The following is an 11,613-nucleotide window of genomic DNA, read 5'->3' on the forward strand; positions in this document are numbered from 1 at the left end:
TTGCTCACTCGCTTTCAATAATTCTAAACCCATTCTCAATTATTCTAACCCCCAACGTTTTCACGCTCATATTTCTAGTAACTTAGCGTATATGACCTGTGTTTGATTAATTTCTACGCTTTGATGGTTCGGAGGGAGTGGATAGATTAGTGATTGATTCGAGTTTTAGCTCCAATTAATGTTGTTCAGAAGTGATTACTTCATACATTTAATGTGGCTATTTCACTCTTATTTCTGCTTTCTCCCAGGCAGGGATGGGCAGTATTTCAAATACACGTATTTGAAATACTTATTTCAAGTACTTTAAGTATTTTGCATTTCTATTTAAGTACAAATTGGGTAATGTATTTGACGTGTGTATTTAAATACTAAAACGTGGGTATTTCAAATACAGTTGTAATTGACTAAAATTCTGTGGGCGAAAATACATCATTCAGATTTATTGTCACTGTCCAGAGCAGGAAGAAAGCTACGTTCTGCACCAAATGCAGTGCCTCTCAATAAAGCACCAGCGTTTAGTGACTTTGCGATTATGGTGCTAGCCCAGGGCAAGAATAGTGACGAAATCGACGTTCACAGGCAGACTGGCTAAATTAGTGCCTGTGACAACTTGTGATGCTTTCCAGCCTCATTTCCATCCATATGTTTGCCTAGAACATTCTAAATGCGCGGGTCGTTCAGATTTTTGTAAGTGGTGCGAGCTGCAACAATAAAATATTCTCTAGATACTGCTGCGCGTCTTGGTCGTCTCGGTTCTTTCTTGGTCTATACCAAAATGTAATCGACAAAAAAGCTGCTTGAAGCTCTGTACTTTTTTCACGTATTACGTCCAAGCTGGTTACATTTTTTTTGTGATTATATTTCTATTACATTACTAGAGCCTTGCACACTAACTCCCGAGTGTGCTATGCAAAATTAACATGAGATACCCAGAAACCCGTATCAGGTGCCCTGAAGTCGCTGATGCAAATTTGAGGAAAGTATTTGGAAAAGAATAAGGAGGAGACTAAATACATTTGGTTGCATTTGTATCTTATACTTAAAAGCTTTTTTGGAAATGTAATTAGATTTGTAATTAAATACATTTTTGACGACATATTTTGTATTTGTATTTCAATACATATTTGCAGGTATTTTGCCCATTTCTGCTCCCAGGATATGGTTTTTCAACCCATATGTGATGTCAATGTTGTAGTGTCCTTATCAATAAATCAATAAATAGAAACATATAATAAATAAAACTATATTCTAAAATAATACAATTTTCTCAAGAACTTAAGTGCGTATCTCCCGATTTTGCTGCGCTTTTTTTTTCTTTTGCCTATTCTTGCGAAATGTTCAAAGGAAGAAAACACCAGAGAGCGGTACTTACAATTTTGTATGAAGAATGGTATGGAAGAATTACAGAACGCTGGAATTCTCACCTTCCACTTCATTTCCTCAGGACCGTTGTGAGTCATCGCATATCCCACGCCGTCATGATAGCCGAACCTTGTGTGCTCCCGACTCTTAACACTAAAAGTGTAATCGTTTTAGCATGGCACGCTTTGAAAAGAGGGTAGCGAATGTAGACCAGGAATCTTCTTTTAGCATATATATATATATATATATATATATATATATATATATATATATATATATATATATATATACAGGGATGGGCAGGATTTCAAATACCTTGTGTATTTAGCATTTGTATTTAATTACAAATTGCGTGATGTATTTGACGTGTGTATTTAAATACTAAAATGTGGGTATTTCAAATACAATTGTAATTAAATACAATTTTTTGGGCGAAAATACATCCCTCAAATTTATTGTCACGACTCATTTTGCTCATCATAAGACGTGTCCAGAGCAATAAGAAAACTACGTTCTGCACCGAATGCAGTGTCTCCCAATCAATCACAAGCGTTTAGTGACTTTGTGATTACGGTGCTAGTCCAGGGCAAGAATAGTGACGAAATCGACGTTCACAGGCGGACTGGCTAAATAAGTGGCTGTTACAACTTGTGACGCTTTCCAGCCTGATTTCCATCCATATTTTTGCCTGGAAGATTCTAAATGCGCGGGTCGTCCAGATTTTTGTAACTGGTGGGAGTTGCAACAATAAACCATTCTCTAGCTAGTGCTGCCCGTCTTAGTCGTCTCGGGTCTTTGTTGGTCTATACCGAAACGTTATCAACAGAAAAGCTGCCTGAAACTCTGTACTTTTTTCACCTATTACGTCCAAGCTGATTACATTTCATTGCGATTATATTTCTATTACGTTACTACAGCCTCGCACATAACTCCCGAGTCTGCGATGCACAATTAAAATGAGATACTTAGAAACCCACTGCATTTGCCCTGAAGTGGCCGACGTAAATTTTGAGGAATGTATTTGGAAAAGTAATTGCAGGAGACGAGATACATTTGGTTGTATTTGTATCATGTAATTAAATGCTTTTTTGGAAAAGTAATTGCATTTGTAACTAAATACATTTTTGACGAAGTATTTTTTATTTGTATTTCGATACATATTGACATGTATTTTGCCCATCCCTGTAGATATATATATATATATATATATATATATATATATATATATATATATATATATATATATATATATATATATATATATATATATATATATATATAAACAGGAATGGGCAAAATACGAGCATGGTGGCGGAGGCGCCGAAGGCATGGGTACAGAAGACGAAAAGAACCCTTTTGTGAAAACAGCAACAAAGGACGATTTAATCTTCGACGTTTCGGCCGGAGTCCGGCCTTCGTCAGGAAGAACATTTACAGATGAACGCGGGTGGTATTTATACAATGCTTAGGAACTCGGAAGAACTATTCGAGAGCATTTCTCCCCTCCATCGCAGCTCGTGCACGTTGATGTCTCTGGACATCGAAGATTTGTATTATTCTTTAGATAGCGTGTTGTTGCTGGAAAGGGTTAGGGAGCGTTTAGAAAATTATTTGGTCTCTTTTCAGGCCAAAGCGGGTATTTCTGTGGATGCGGTACTGGAGCTTCTGACGTGCTATCTGAAGGCAACTGTGCTTAACTTTAATGGTGACAGTTATATACAGAGGAAAGGTATGTGCATCGGTTCGGCGGTGGCTCCCGTGTTGACTGAGTTTTATCTTAACACTCTTGACTAGAAAATGACAGATTTTGTTTGGCTTTTTGGGTGGAGAAAGGTTTTTGGTTCGGAGGTTTGTTGATGATATCTTGGTGAGTGCTCCGAATCAGCTTTCTGCTACTCAGATCCAAAATTTTATTCTGACCGCTGCACCGGAATTAAAATTCACCTCTGAATCAGCGAAAGATGGGAAGTTACAGTTTTTTGACCTGCAACTATTTAATAAAAGGGGGCTTTGTTGGTCTTATGGTAGAGAAACCGTGAAGAAGGTTCTTTCTAGATGGAGTGCTCATTCTAAACTGGTAAAGGGGGGGGGGGTGGTGAGATCATTAATTGGCAGTGCACTGAAAAAATTTGGTGTTCATTGTGTTGGTAACGCTTTCGACGTTCAAACCAAACGTTTACTTTCAGCGGGTTATAGTTTAGATTTTATCGTTTCTAGTGCACGTAGACTGCTTGTACGCGCGTCTGTGACCGCTGAGAGGGTTCAAGGTAGAACCTTTGCTGTGATTGCTTATTTTCATGGTTTTTCTCGTAGCTTAAAGCCTTGGGTGCGAGGTTTAACGTTAATGTGGTTTTTAGGACGGACTTCCGTTTAGACACGCTTACTCCGTTGGCCTTCAGAATTGAGGGATGATGCGGGAAAAAAACACAGAGATCCCTCAGTCTCCCGTGTCACAGAGGTAGTCTAAAGATCCCCTTTGACTGCGGATTGTGTTATGTTGGTCAGACTTGTTTGAATGACCGACTTGTGGAGCATAAAAGGTTTGTAAAGAATTTGGCGCAGAATTCTGAATTGGTTAATCATGTTAGTTCTTGTAATTTTTGTTCCCCTCTTTAGGATAAAACTTCTGTGTTGTGTAACAAAAAAGAATTGTTTAGAAGGCTAATTAAGGAGACTTTATGCATTTGCGAGCGGGGGAATCGTGTCAGCCAGCCGTCCTTGGTGATCACTGATCGAATGAAAGAGTTTTTGCTTTCATGAGGGGAGCTTTGTAGACCTTGAAAAAAAAGGGGGGAGGGACTGGGAAGCGTTTGCTTGGAGTAGGAAATGGGGATTAGGCTTTAGCGGTTTGGAGGTCACCATGTGTGGTGACCGTGGGGTTGTTGTTGTTGGGGTGATCGGCTCCCTTTCCGAAGGTTGTTGGATCCGGAGAGCGGCTTAGGCCGTCTGGGGTGAACGCGGTGGCCGTCTTGTTTTTGCTTTTTGAGTTTGTTTTGCCCTTTCTTTTTTCTTTTTGTGTGAAAGTCTATTTATTGGTATCCTCCTATCAATAAAACTTCAGCTGCGTTTGAGATTTTGTTGTGTTCGTCCGTTTTTGTTTTTTTATCGTTCCCCAACTTAGGGTTTACAAGATGTCAAATTATTACCAGCTCGCCTGCACTCTCTCACTGCTGCTTACAATTCTACTACCTGAAGCAGGTTTCGTCTTCCCTTCTCCTTCTTTTGTGTCAAACCTTCCACCACCTTCTCAACGAGTCTTGGCGTTTTTAACGCTGTGCAAGATCGGTCAGCGACTGAGTGACCTCCAGACGGATGTGAGCTACTTTGGGGTCTGCCTAAGGAAGAGGTTTGTGGATCTGAGCCTTTGCGGCTATCTCACTCAGCGTAATCTCCCTTGGCGGCACCAGAAGAGGATCCTAAAGGCCTCTCGGAATGTGGGAGCTCAGCATCTTCGTGAGCTCTATGAGCTCGCTGATGTGTTGTGGAAAGGTGTGCTGGGTGAGGGGTTCCGCAGTTCTGTGGAGTTCGTCGGTTGGAACTCTCTTCGGCTTGCAAGCTTTCGTTCCTCGCGGGCCGCCAAGAAAAGAGAGGTCTTGAAGAAACAAGACTCGACGAAAAAAAGGTCAGCTTTATCGACTTCTGTGGAACGCTTTTTTTAAATTTTGAAAGTGTTGTAGTGTTTCAGAATTCTCAAGCAATTTTAAATGAAGATCCAAAGTTTTGCCTGGATGTGAAACCGTCACGGTTTGATTTGGGCTCAAGTGTGCATGCTATTAGTACCAAACTTCCTACGCCAGAGGATAGAGCGACTTTTGTAAATCAATCCTTGAGCAAGCTGAGCGTTCGGGTAGATTCGTACTTCCCGGTTGAGGAAAGAAATTTCAGGGGAGTGTCGACTTTGAAAAGGGAGTTGAAAAATAACTCTTTGACCCTGCTCCAGACTGACAAGAGTGGCCTGTTTGCAGTGCTCTCGGATGGTATTTTTAATGAGAAAGCTTTGGCGGCTGTTTCCGAGTTATTTGCAAAGAGTGATGAAAATGTTGGGGTTCTAAAACGGGATGTGTGTGAGATTTTGGCAGAGGAGCAGATCACGGCTACGCTAAACAGTGTGAGGGACGCTTCACGCTCTTCTTTTGGTTTAAAGTTCTTAGTAAAAGATCATAAAGTAGATTTCCCCTTCCATGTGGTAATTAACGAAAATGGTTCTCGGCAAAAGTCGCTTGCGGTTTTCCTTCAGGGATGTTTGGGCCATGTCACTCTGGAGGGCAGTATTGCCCTTAGGAACTCGGAAGAACTAATCGAGGGCATTTCTCCCTGCATCGCAGCTAGTGCACGTTGATGTTCCTGGACATCAAAGATTTGTATTATTCTTTAGATAGCGTGTTGTTGCTGGAAAGTGTTAGGGAGCTTATAGAAAATATTTTGGTCTCTTTTCAGGTCAGGCCAAAGCGGGTATTTCTGAAGATGCGGTACTGGAGCCTCTGACGTGCTATCTGAAGACAACTGTACTTAACTTTAATGGTGACAGTTATATACAGCGGAAAGGTGTGTGCATCGGTTCGGCGGTGGCTCCCGTGTTGAGAGAGTTTTATCTTAACACTCTTGACAAGAAAATAACAGATTTTGTTGGCTGTTTGGGTGGAGACAGGTTTTTAGTTTGGAGGTTTGTTGATGATATCTTGGTTTGTGCTCCGAATCAGCTTTCTGCTACTCAGATCCATGATTTTATTTTGAGCGCTGCACCGGAATTAAAATTCACCTCTAAATCAGCGAAAGATGGGAAGTTACAGTTTCCGTACTTGGGACTATTTAATAAAAGGGGGCTTTGTTGGTCTTATGGTAGAGAAACCGCGAAGAAGGTTCTTTCTAGATGGAGTGCTCATTCTAAACTGGTAAAAGGAGGGGGGGGGGGGTGAGATCATTAATTGGCAGTGCACTGAAAAAATTTGGTGTTCATTGTGTTGGTAACGCTTTCGACGTTCAAACCAAACGTTTACTTTCAGCGGGTTATAGTTTAGATTTTATCGTTTCTAGTGCACGTAGACTGCTTGTACGCGCGTCGGTGACCGCTGAGAGGATTCAAGGTAGAACCTGTGCTGTGATTCCTTATTTCCATGGTTTTTCTCGTAGCTTAAAGCATTGGGTGCGAGGTTTAACGTTAATGTGGTTTTTAGGACGGACTTTCGTTTAGACACGCTTACTCCGTTTGCCTTCAGAATTGAGGGATGATGCGGGAAAAAAACAGAGATCCCTCAGTCTCCTGTGTCACAGAGGTAGTCTAAAGATCCCCTTTGACTGCGGATTGTGTTATGTTGGTCAGACTTGTTTGAATGACCGACTTGTGGAGCATAAAAGGTTTGTAAAGAATTTGGCGCAGAATTCTTAGTTGGTTAATCATGTTAGTTTTTGTAATATTTGTTCCCCTGTTTGGGATCAAACTTCTGTGTTGTGTAACGAAAAAGAATTGTTTAGAAGGCTAATTAAGGAGACTTTATGCATTCGCGAGAGGGGGAATTGTGTCCAGCCGTCCTTGGTGATCACTGATCGAATGAAAGAGTTTTTGCTTTTATGAGGGGAGCTTTGTAAACCTTGAAAAAAAGGGGGGGGGGGACCGGGAAGCGTTTGCTTGGAGTAGGAAATGGGGATTAGGCTTTAGCGCTTTGGAGGTCACCATGTGTGGTGACCGTGGGGTTGTTGTTGTTCGGGTAATCGGCTCCCTTTCCGAAGGTTGTTGGAGTCGGGGAGTGGCTTAGGCCGTCTGGGTGAACGCGTTGGCCGTCTTGTATTTGCTTTTGAGTCTTTTTTTGCCCTTTCTCTTTTCCTTTTGTGTGAAAGTCTATTTATTGGTATGCTCCTATCAATAAAACCTCAGCTGCGTTTGAGATTTTGTTCTGTTCGTCTGTTTTTTATCGTTCCCCATCTCAGGGTTTACAAGATGTCGGGTTTTTAAGTTTCGGTTTTCTATCAGAGCGCATCTGGGCCCCGGCGGCACCGCACCCAAAGGAGAGATAGTGCGACCAGCCTCTGCTGCGTCGCGCGATAACAGCGCAGCAGAGGCTAGTTGCACTGAATCCCGGAGAAAAGCTCACCGGAGAAAAGCTCACCGGAGAAAAGCTCACCGGAGAAAAGCTCACCGCAAAACCGGCGCATGCGGAGAACAGCTCACCGATTTTTTTTTTTTTTATATGAAGGCTGTTGGATCATGCGTAACATACATAAATTTATTATCATTAAAGTTCGTCAGCTGTGTCGAAAAGAAAATGTCCTTTTTTGTATAATTTGGCAAGCTTATTAAGTATATTGCTACCAAATTAATAATGGCGGGTCAGTGTTTCCTGCGGCTTACTCTCTAGGCAACTAAAGCCGAACTGAAAATTTTATGAATTTGAATAACATAAAAAAGTTCGAAAACTTATGTCTCCCTAAAACCTAAAAATCAAAACTGTAAACACCGAAAATCCGAAAGTACATGCGCAACAACGCGGTGCCTGAAATTCTCTTTGAAGCGTTTATTAACCTTTGAAAACAGGATAAAACAGACAGTATAGGGTATTGAGGCTTCTTTCTTCCACGAACATGCACGTTTTCTATCCGTTCGTGCTGGTGTTTCCGTACGTTGCCTTTGTGTGATAGTGCCCTTCTAATGTGAGCCACTCATGACTTTCAGAGCTCCACACTGGCACCGTTGTTACTCGTGACCTATATAAGAAATAGTCTTCTGTAAGGTAGCGAATAGGGCGAGTTGGTAGACGTTACACATAATAAAAACTGCTCAAACGACGACGACGGAGTGAAGACAACAAACACGACAGGACGAAGGTGTACTCGCAACTAGCTTTCTTAGTGAAATTAGCAGAAAGAAAACAGCGTAGCCGACACTGATTGCATCAACAAATACCTTCTTAACTATTAGGCACTAAAAAATATTGGGAGCTGAAATGATTCACACACCGCTATTCATATAGGTGACATTCACTTGACGTCACTCGCTAGGTTCGCTGGCATCGCCCACCACGGTCGCCATCTTCGAGGTCTCTTTCTATCGCGGGTGTCGTATGGTTGAACCTTTTGAGCGTGGTTTAGCAGCATTTTACAAGTTTAAAAAGCCTTTTTGACCGAAACTAGGGGTTTCTCTTATACTTTGGTGCTTTTGAAGCGCCGTAGGACTATTTTTAGTGTGTTTTAGTTCGTTTCCGTCCCTATCGAACTCGTTCACTGCGACCACATTGCTCCCTCGGCTCCATGAAGCGTTCCGTGTCGCGCGCCGTGCCAACGGCGGTAGTTCTTGCAAGAACTGATTTTTCTACTTTGGTGCTTTTGTAGCACGGTGTGATTGCTCTTTGTCTTGTTTTGCTAGTTTCTTTATTGTTTTTCTCCAGCGGATTTTCTGCACTACGGCCATGAAACCGTGTTGCTCCATCGCCTCTGTGTCGTACATACGTCGTGCCTTCGGTGTTCGTTCCTGTGCAGAAACATACCGTGCGGCTCAGAGTGCGCAGCTTATGAAAAATGCAGCGCATTTTTCCTTAGCCCAAGCGATTTAAAAACCGCATGTAAGCGATTTGGCGAGCGGCGAGACAAGCGGCGGCGACCCGCTTCGGTGCCGTTAAGTTTTCTAGAAATCCCAAACCCGAGCTACGCACCGAGCGACAGTGAAGGGTGAACCGAATGTAAGCAATTTAGCGGGCGACAGCGACGGGAGTCGGCGACGAGCGACGGAGATTTCTCACGGTCGGTCGTCGCGTCGATCGGTTTTTTGGATTTCTAGAAAATGTCGCTAATCGCCTTAATCGCTTGCTCCCGTCGTTTTCATGCGGTTTGCCTCGTCGCGCTAGTGACCGAGCGACAGCGAAGCGGGTCGTCGTCGCTTGTCTCGTCGCTGTCGCCGTCGCTCGCTAAATTGCTTACATGCGGTTCAGCCTTTACACACGGTACTCGGCGGCAACAAGGAAACTAAAACGGTCCGCCCGCGAGAGAAACCTTTTTCTCTCTTTTGTTCAACGAAGCCGCTTCAACGATATGAAATTAGCACACACTACCAACATACGGCCGCGTACCCAAGCCAGTCAAACCGCTACCTCGAAGATGGCGGATCGACGGTGGCGCTCCCTGGCAAAATCGAACCTGCAGGCTCAGTGAATACCACCTATTAGCTGACAGAGAACAAACCTCTTTATTTGACAGAGCTACCGACGGCGCACCCTCAGTTGTCAATAAATTGTTTTCATTTTTACCGGTTTACGATGTTCTGATATCATTTTTGCGGCTTTATTAATATACAGAATGGGGGATCACTAATTTTCGAGGAATTAGTAAATATGCCCAATGACCTTCAAAAATATTACAAAAAAGAGAACATTTTTTTTTTAATGAAGTGGCGAATCCCAATCGTGTTAAATCGCCATGTTTAACGCAAAATCCGCTAAGTTAAAAAAAAAAATCGGTGAGCTTTTCTCCGCATCCGCCGGTTTTGCGGTGAGCTTTTCTCCGGTGAGCTTTTCTCCGCCGCCCAGTTGCACTATCTATCCATGGGCGCGGCACCTCCGGGGCCCAGATGCGCTCTGACAGTAAACCGCAACTTAAAAACCCGTCGAATTTGTGCGGTTTTTCAGAAAGCCGTAAAATGCTTCGAGTGGCTTCTATCGTTGTGCAATTTGTTGGTTTAGTGTTTTTCGACGATGCTGAGAAATTTGCTAATTGAAACCATGCCTTTAAACACAATATTAAAAAAGTTAATTGCGCAAAAATAATCAGTTACTTATTTATCTCGGACTTTAATAATTTTTCTAAATTGGCCCCCGGCCCAGGATCAAAAGGACACAAGCCATCTTTCGTTGCGATGAGTAGTTCTCGCAGGAGCAATTTGGCCTGAGTGTTCTGAAACACCTTGTATATATATATATATTAATAAAATGTCAGTGACGCTTCTAGTCATGGATGAAGAAAGAATAAAACAATTAAAACAGGGACAACACAACCACATCTTTCAACTAGCAACAGACGAGTAAACTTTTAAACAGCGAGCAGCCGACTATACCCAGTAGGAGTAGGGGAGAGAAGGGGGAGAGAAGGAAAGAAAAGAAACGCAAAGTGCAAGTCAGGGTGGAAGGATTATCTCGGATTTTAAAAATTCAACCTCAGTTTTCGTCAGCAGGAGGGAAGGGTTAGACACGTTGTTTTTTACTGTGGTCATCGCAAATGATTCTATGATTTCCCTGCCGAATCTGCTGTCATGCCCCCCCAGAATTTTTGTGCCATCAAAGAGGCGATGACAACGCAAACACGAACGGGCATGTATGACTATGGGATGATAAGAATCTGGAGAGGCCTTAGAAACTTCGTTGTGATGTTCGCGGAGTCTGTGATTGGTGCATCTGCCGGTCTGTCCTATGTATTGATGGCCGCAGCTCAAGGGGATGGAGTAAACTTTCTTCTCTTTGCATGGAATGAATTTCTTTTCGTGTTTGACGCTGCAGCCAATCGGAATCCGGTTGTTGTTCACTTGTTGACAGAGTTGTTTAAGACGCATGCGGCACGAGAAGACAACATTCGTGTCGAACTTTGAGGCAATGGATTTTATCCGGTGGGCTGAATTGTGAACGTAAGGAATGGCGGCGAGTCGGGCTTTCTTTTCTGTGGCTGGTGAGTGGCGATCAGGCCCGCGAATCAACCTTTCCATTACAGATCGGAGAAGGTCGACGGGAAACCCTGCCCTGACGAGCCTCATGTGCTGCAATTTGAAGCTATCTTCTGAAAGATGACAGCAAGACTTCGTGAAGGATGAAGGAAACAAAGATTTGATGATACCGTGTTTTACCGACTTCGAATGGGCGCTAGAAAACGGTAAGACAGGTTTGGCAGTCCTTTGTTGAAATGCCCAGCAGAGTCCAGTGGCACTGACATGAAGCCGCAAATCTAGGTACTGAAGACCTTCATTCGATGGCTCTTGTTTCGTGAATGAAAGGCCTGAAGAACAAGCGGAAAAAACAGCTGTAATGCTATCTGGAGAGGTTCGAACAGGATGAATGATTAGGTAATCGTCTACATATCTGAAAACATGGCAGCCAGGCGCGGAGATGTCCAGTTGTGCTTTTATAGCTCTGTCAACGAATAAAAGGAACAATTCGCTGAGAACAGGGGCGAGACATGAACCGATGCAAACGACTCTGCTGGGCATTTCAACAAAGGTCTGCCAAACCTGTCTTACCGTTTTCTAGCGCCCATTCGAAGTCGGTAAAACACGGTGTCATC

This window comes from Ixodes scapularis, unplaced genomic scaffold (assembly GCF_016920785.2).
Source record: "Ixodes scapularis isolate PalLabHiFi unplaced genomic scaffold, ASM1692078v2 PGA_scaffold12__126_contigs__length_90152505, whole genome shotgun sequence".
In the NCBI taxonomy this organism is placed as follows: Eukaryota; Metazoa; Arthropoda; class Arachnida; order Ixodida; family Ixodidae; genus Ixodes; species Ixodes scapularis.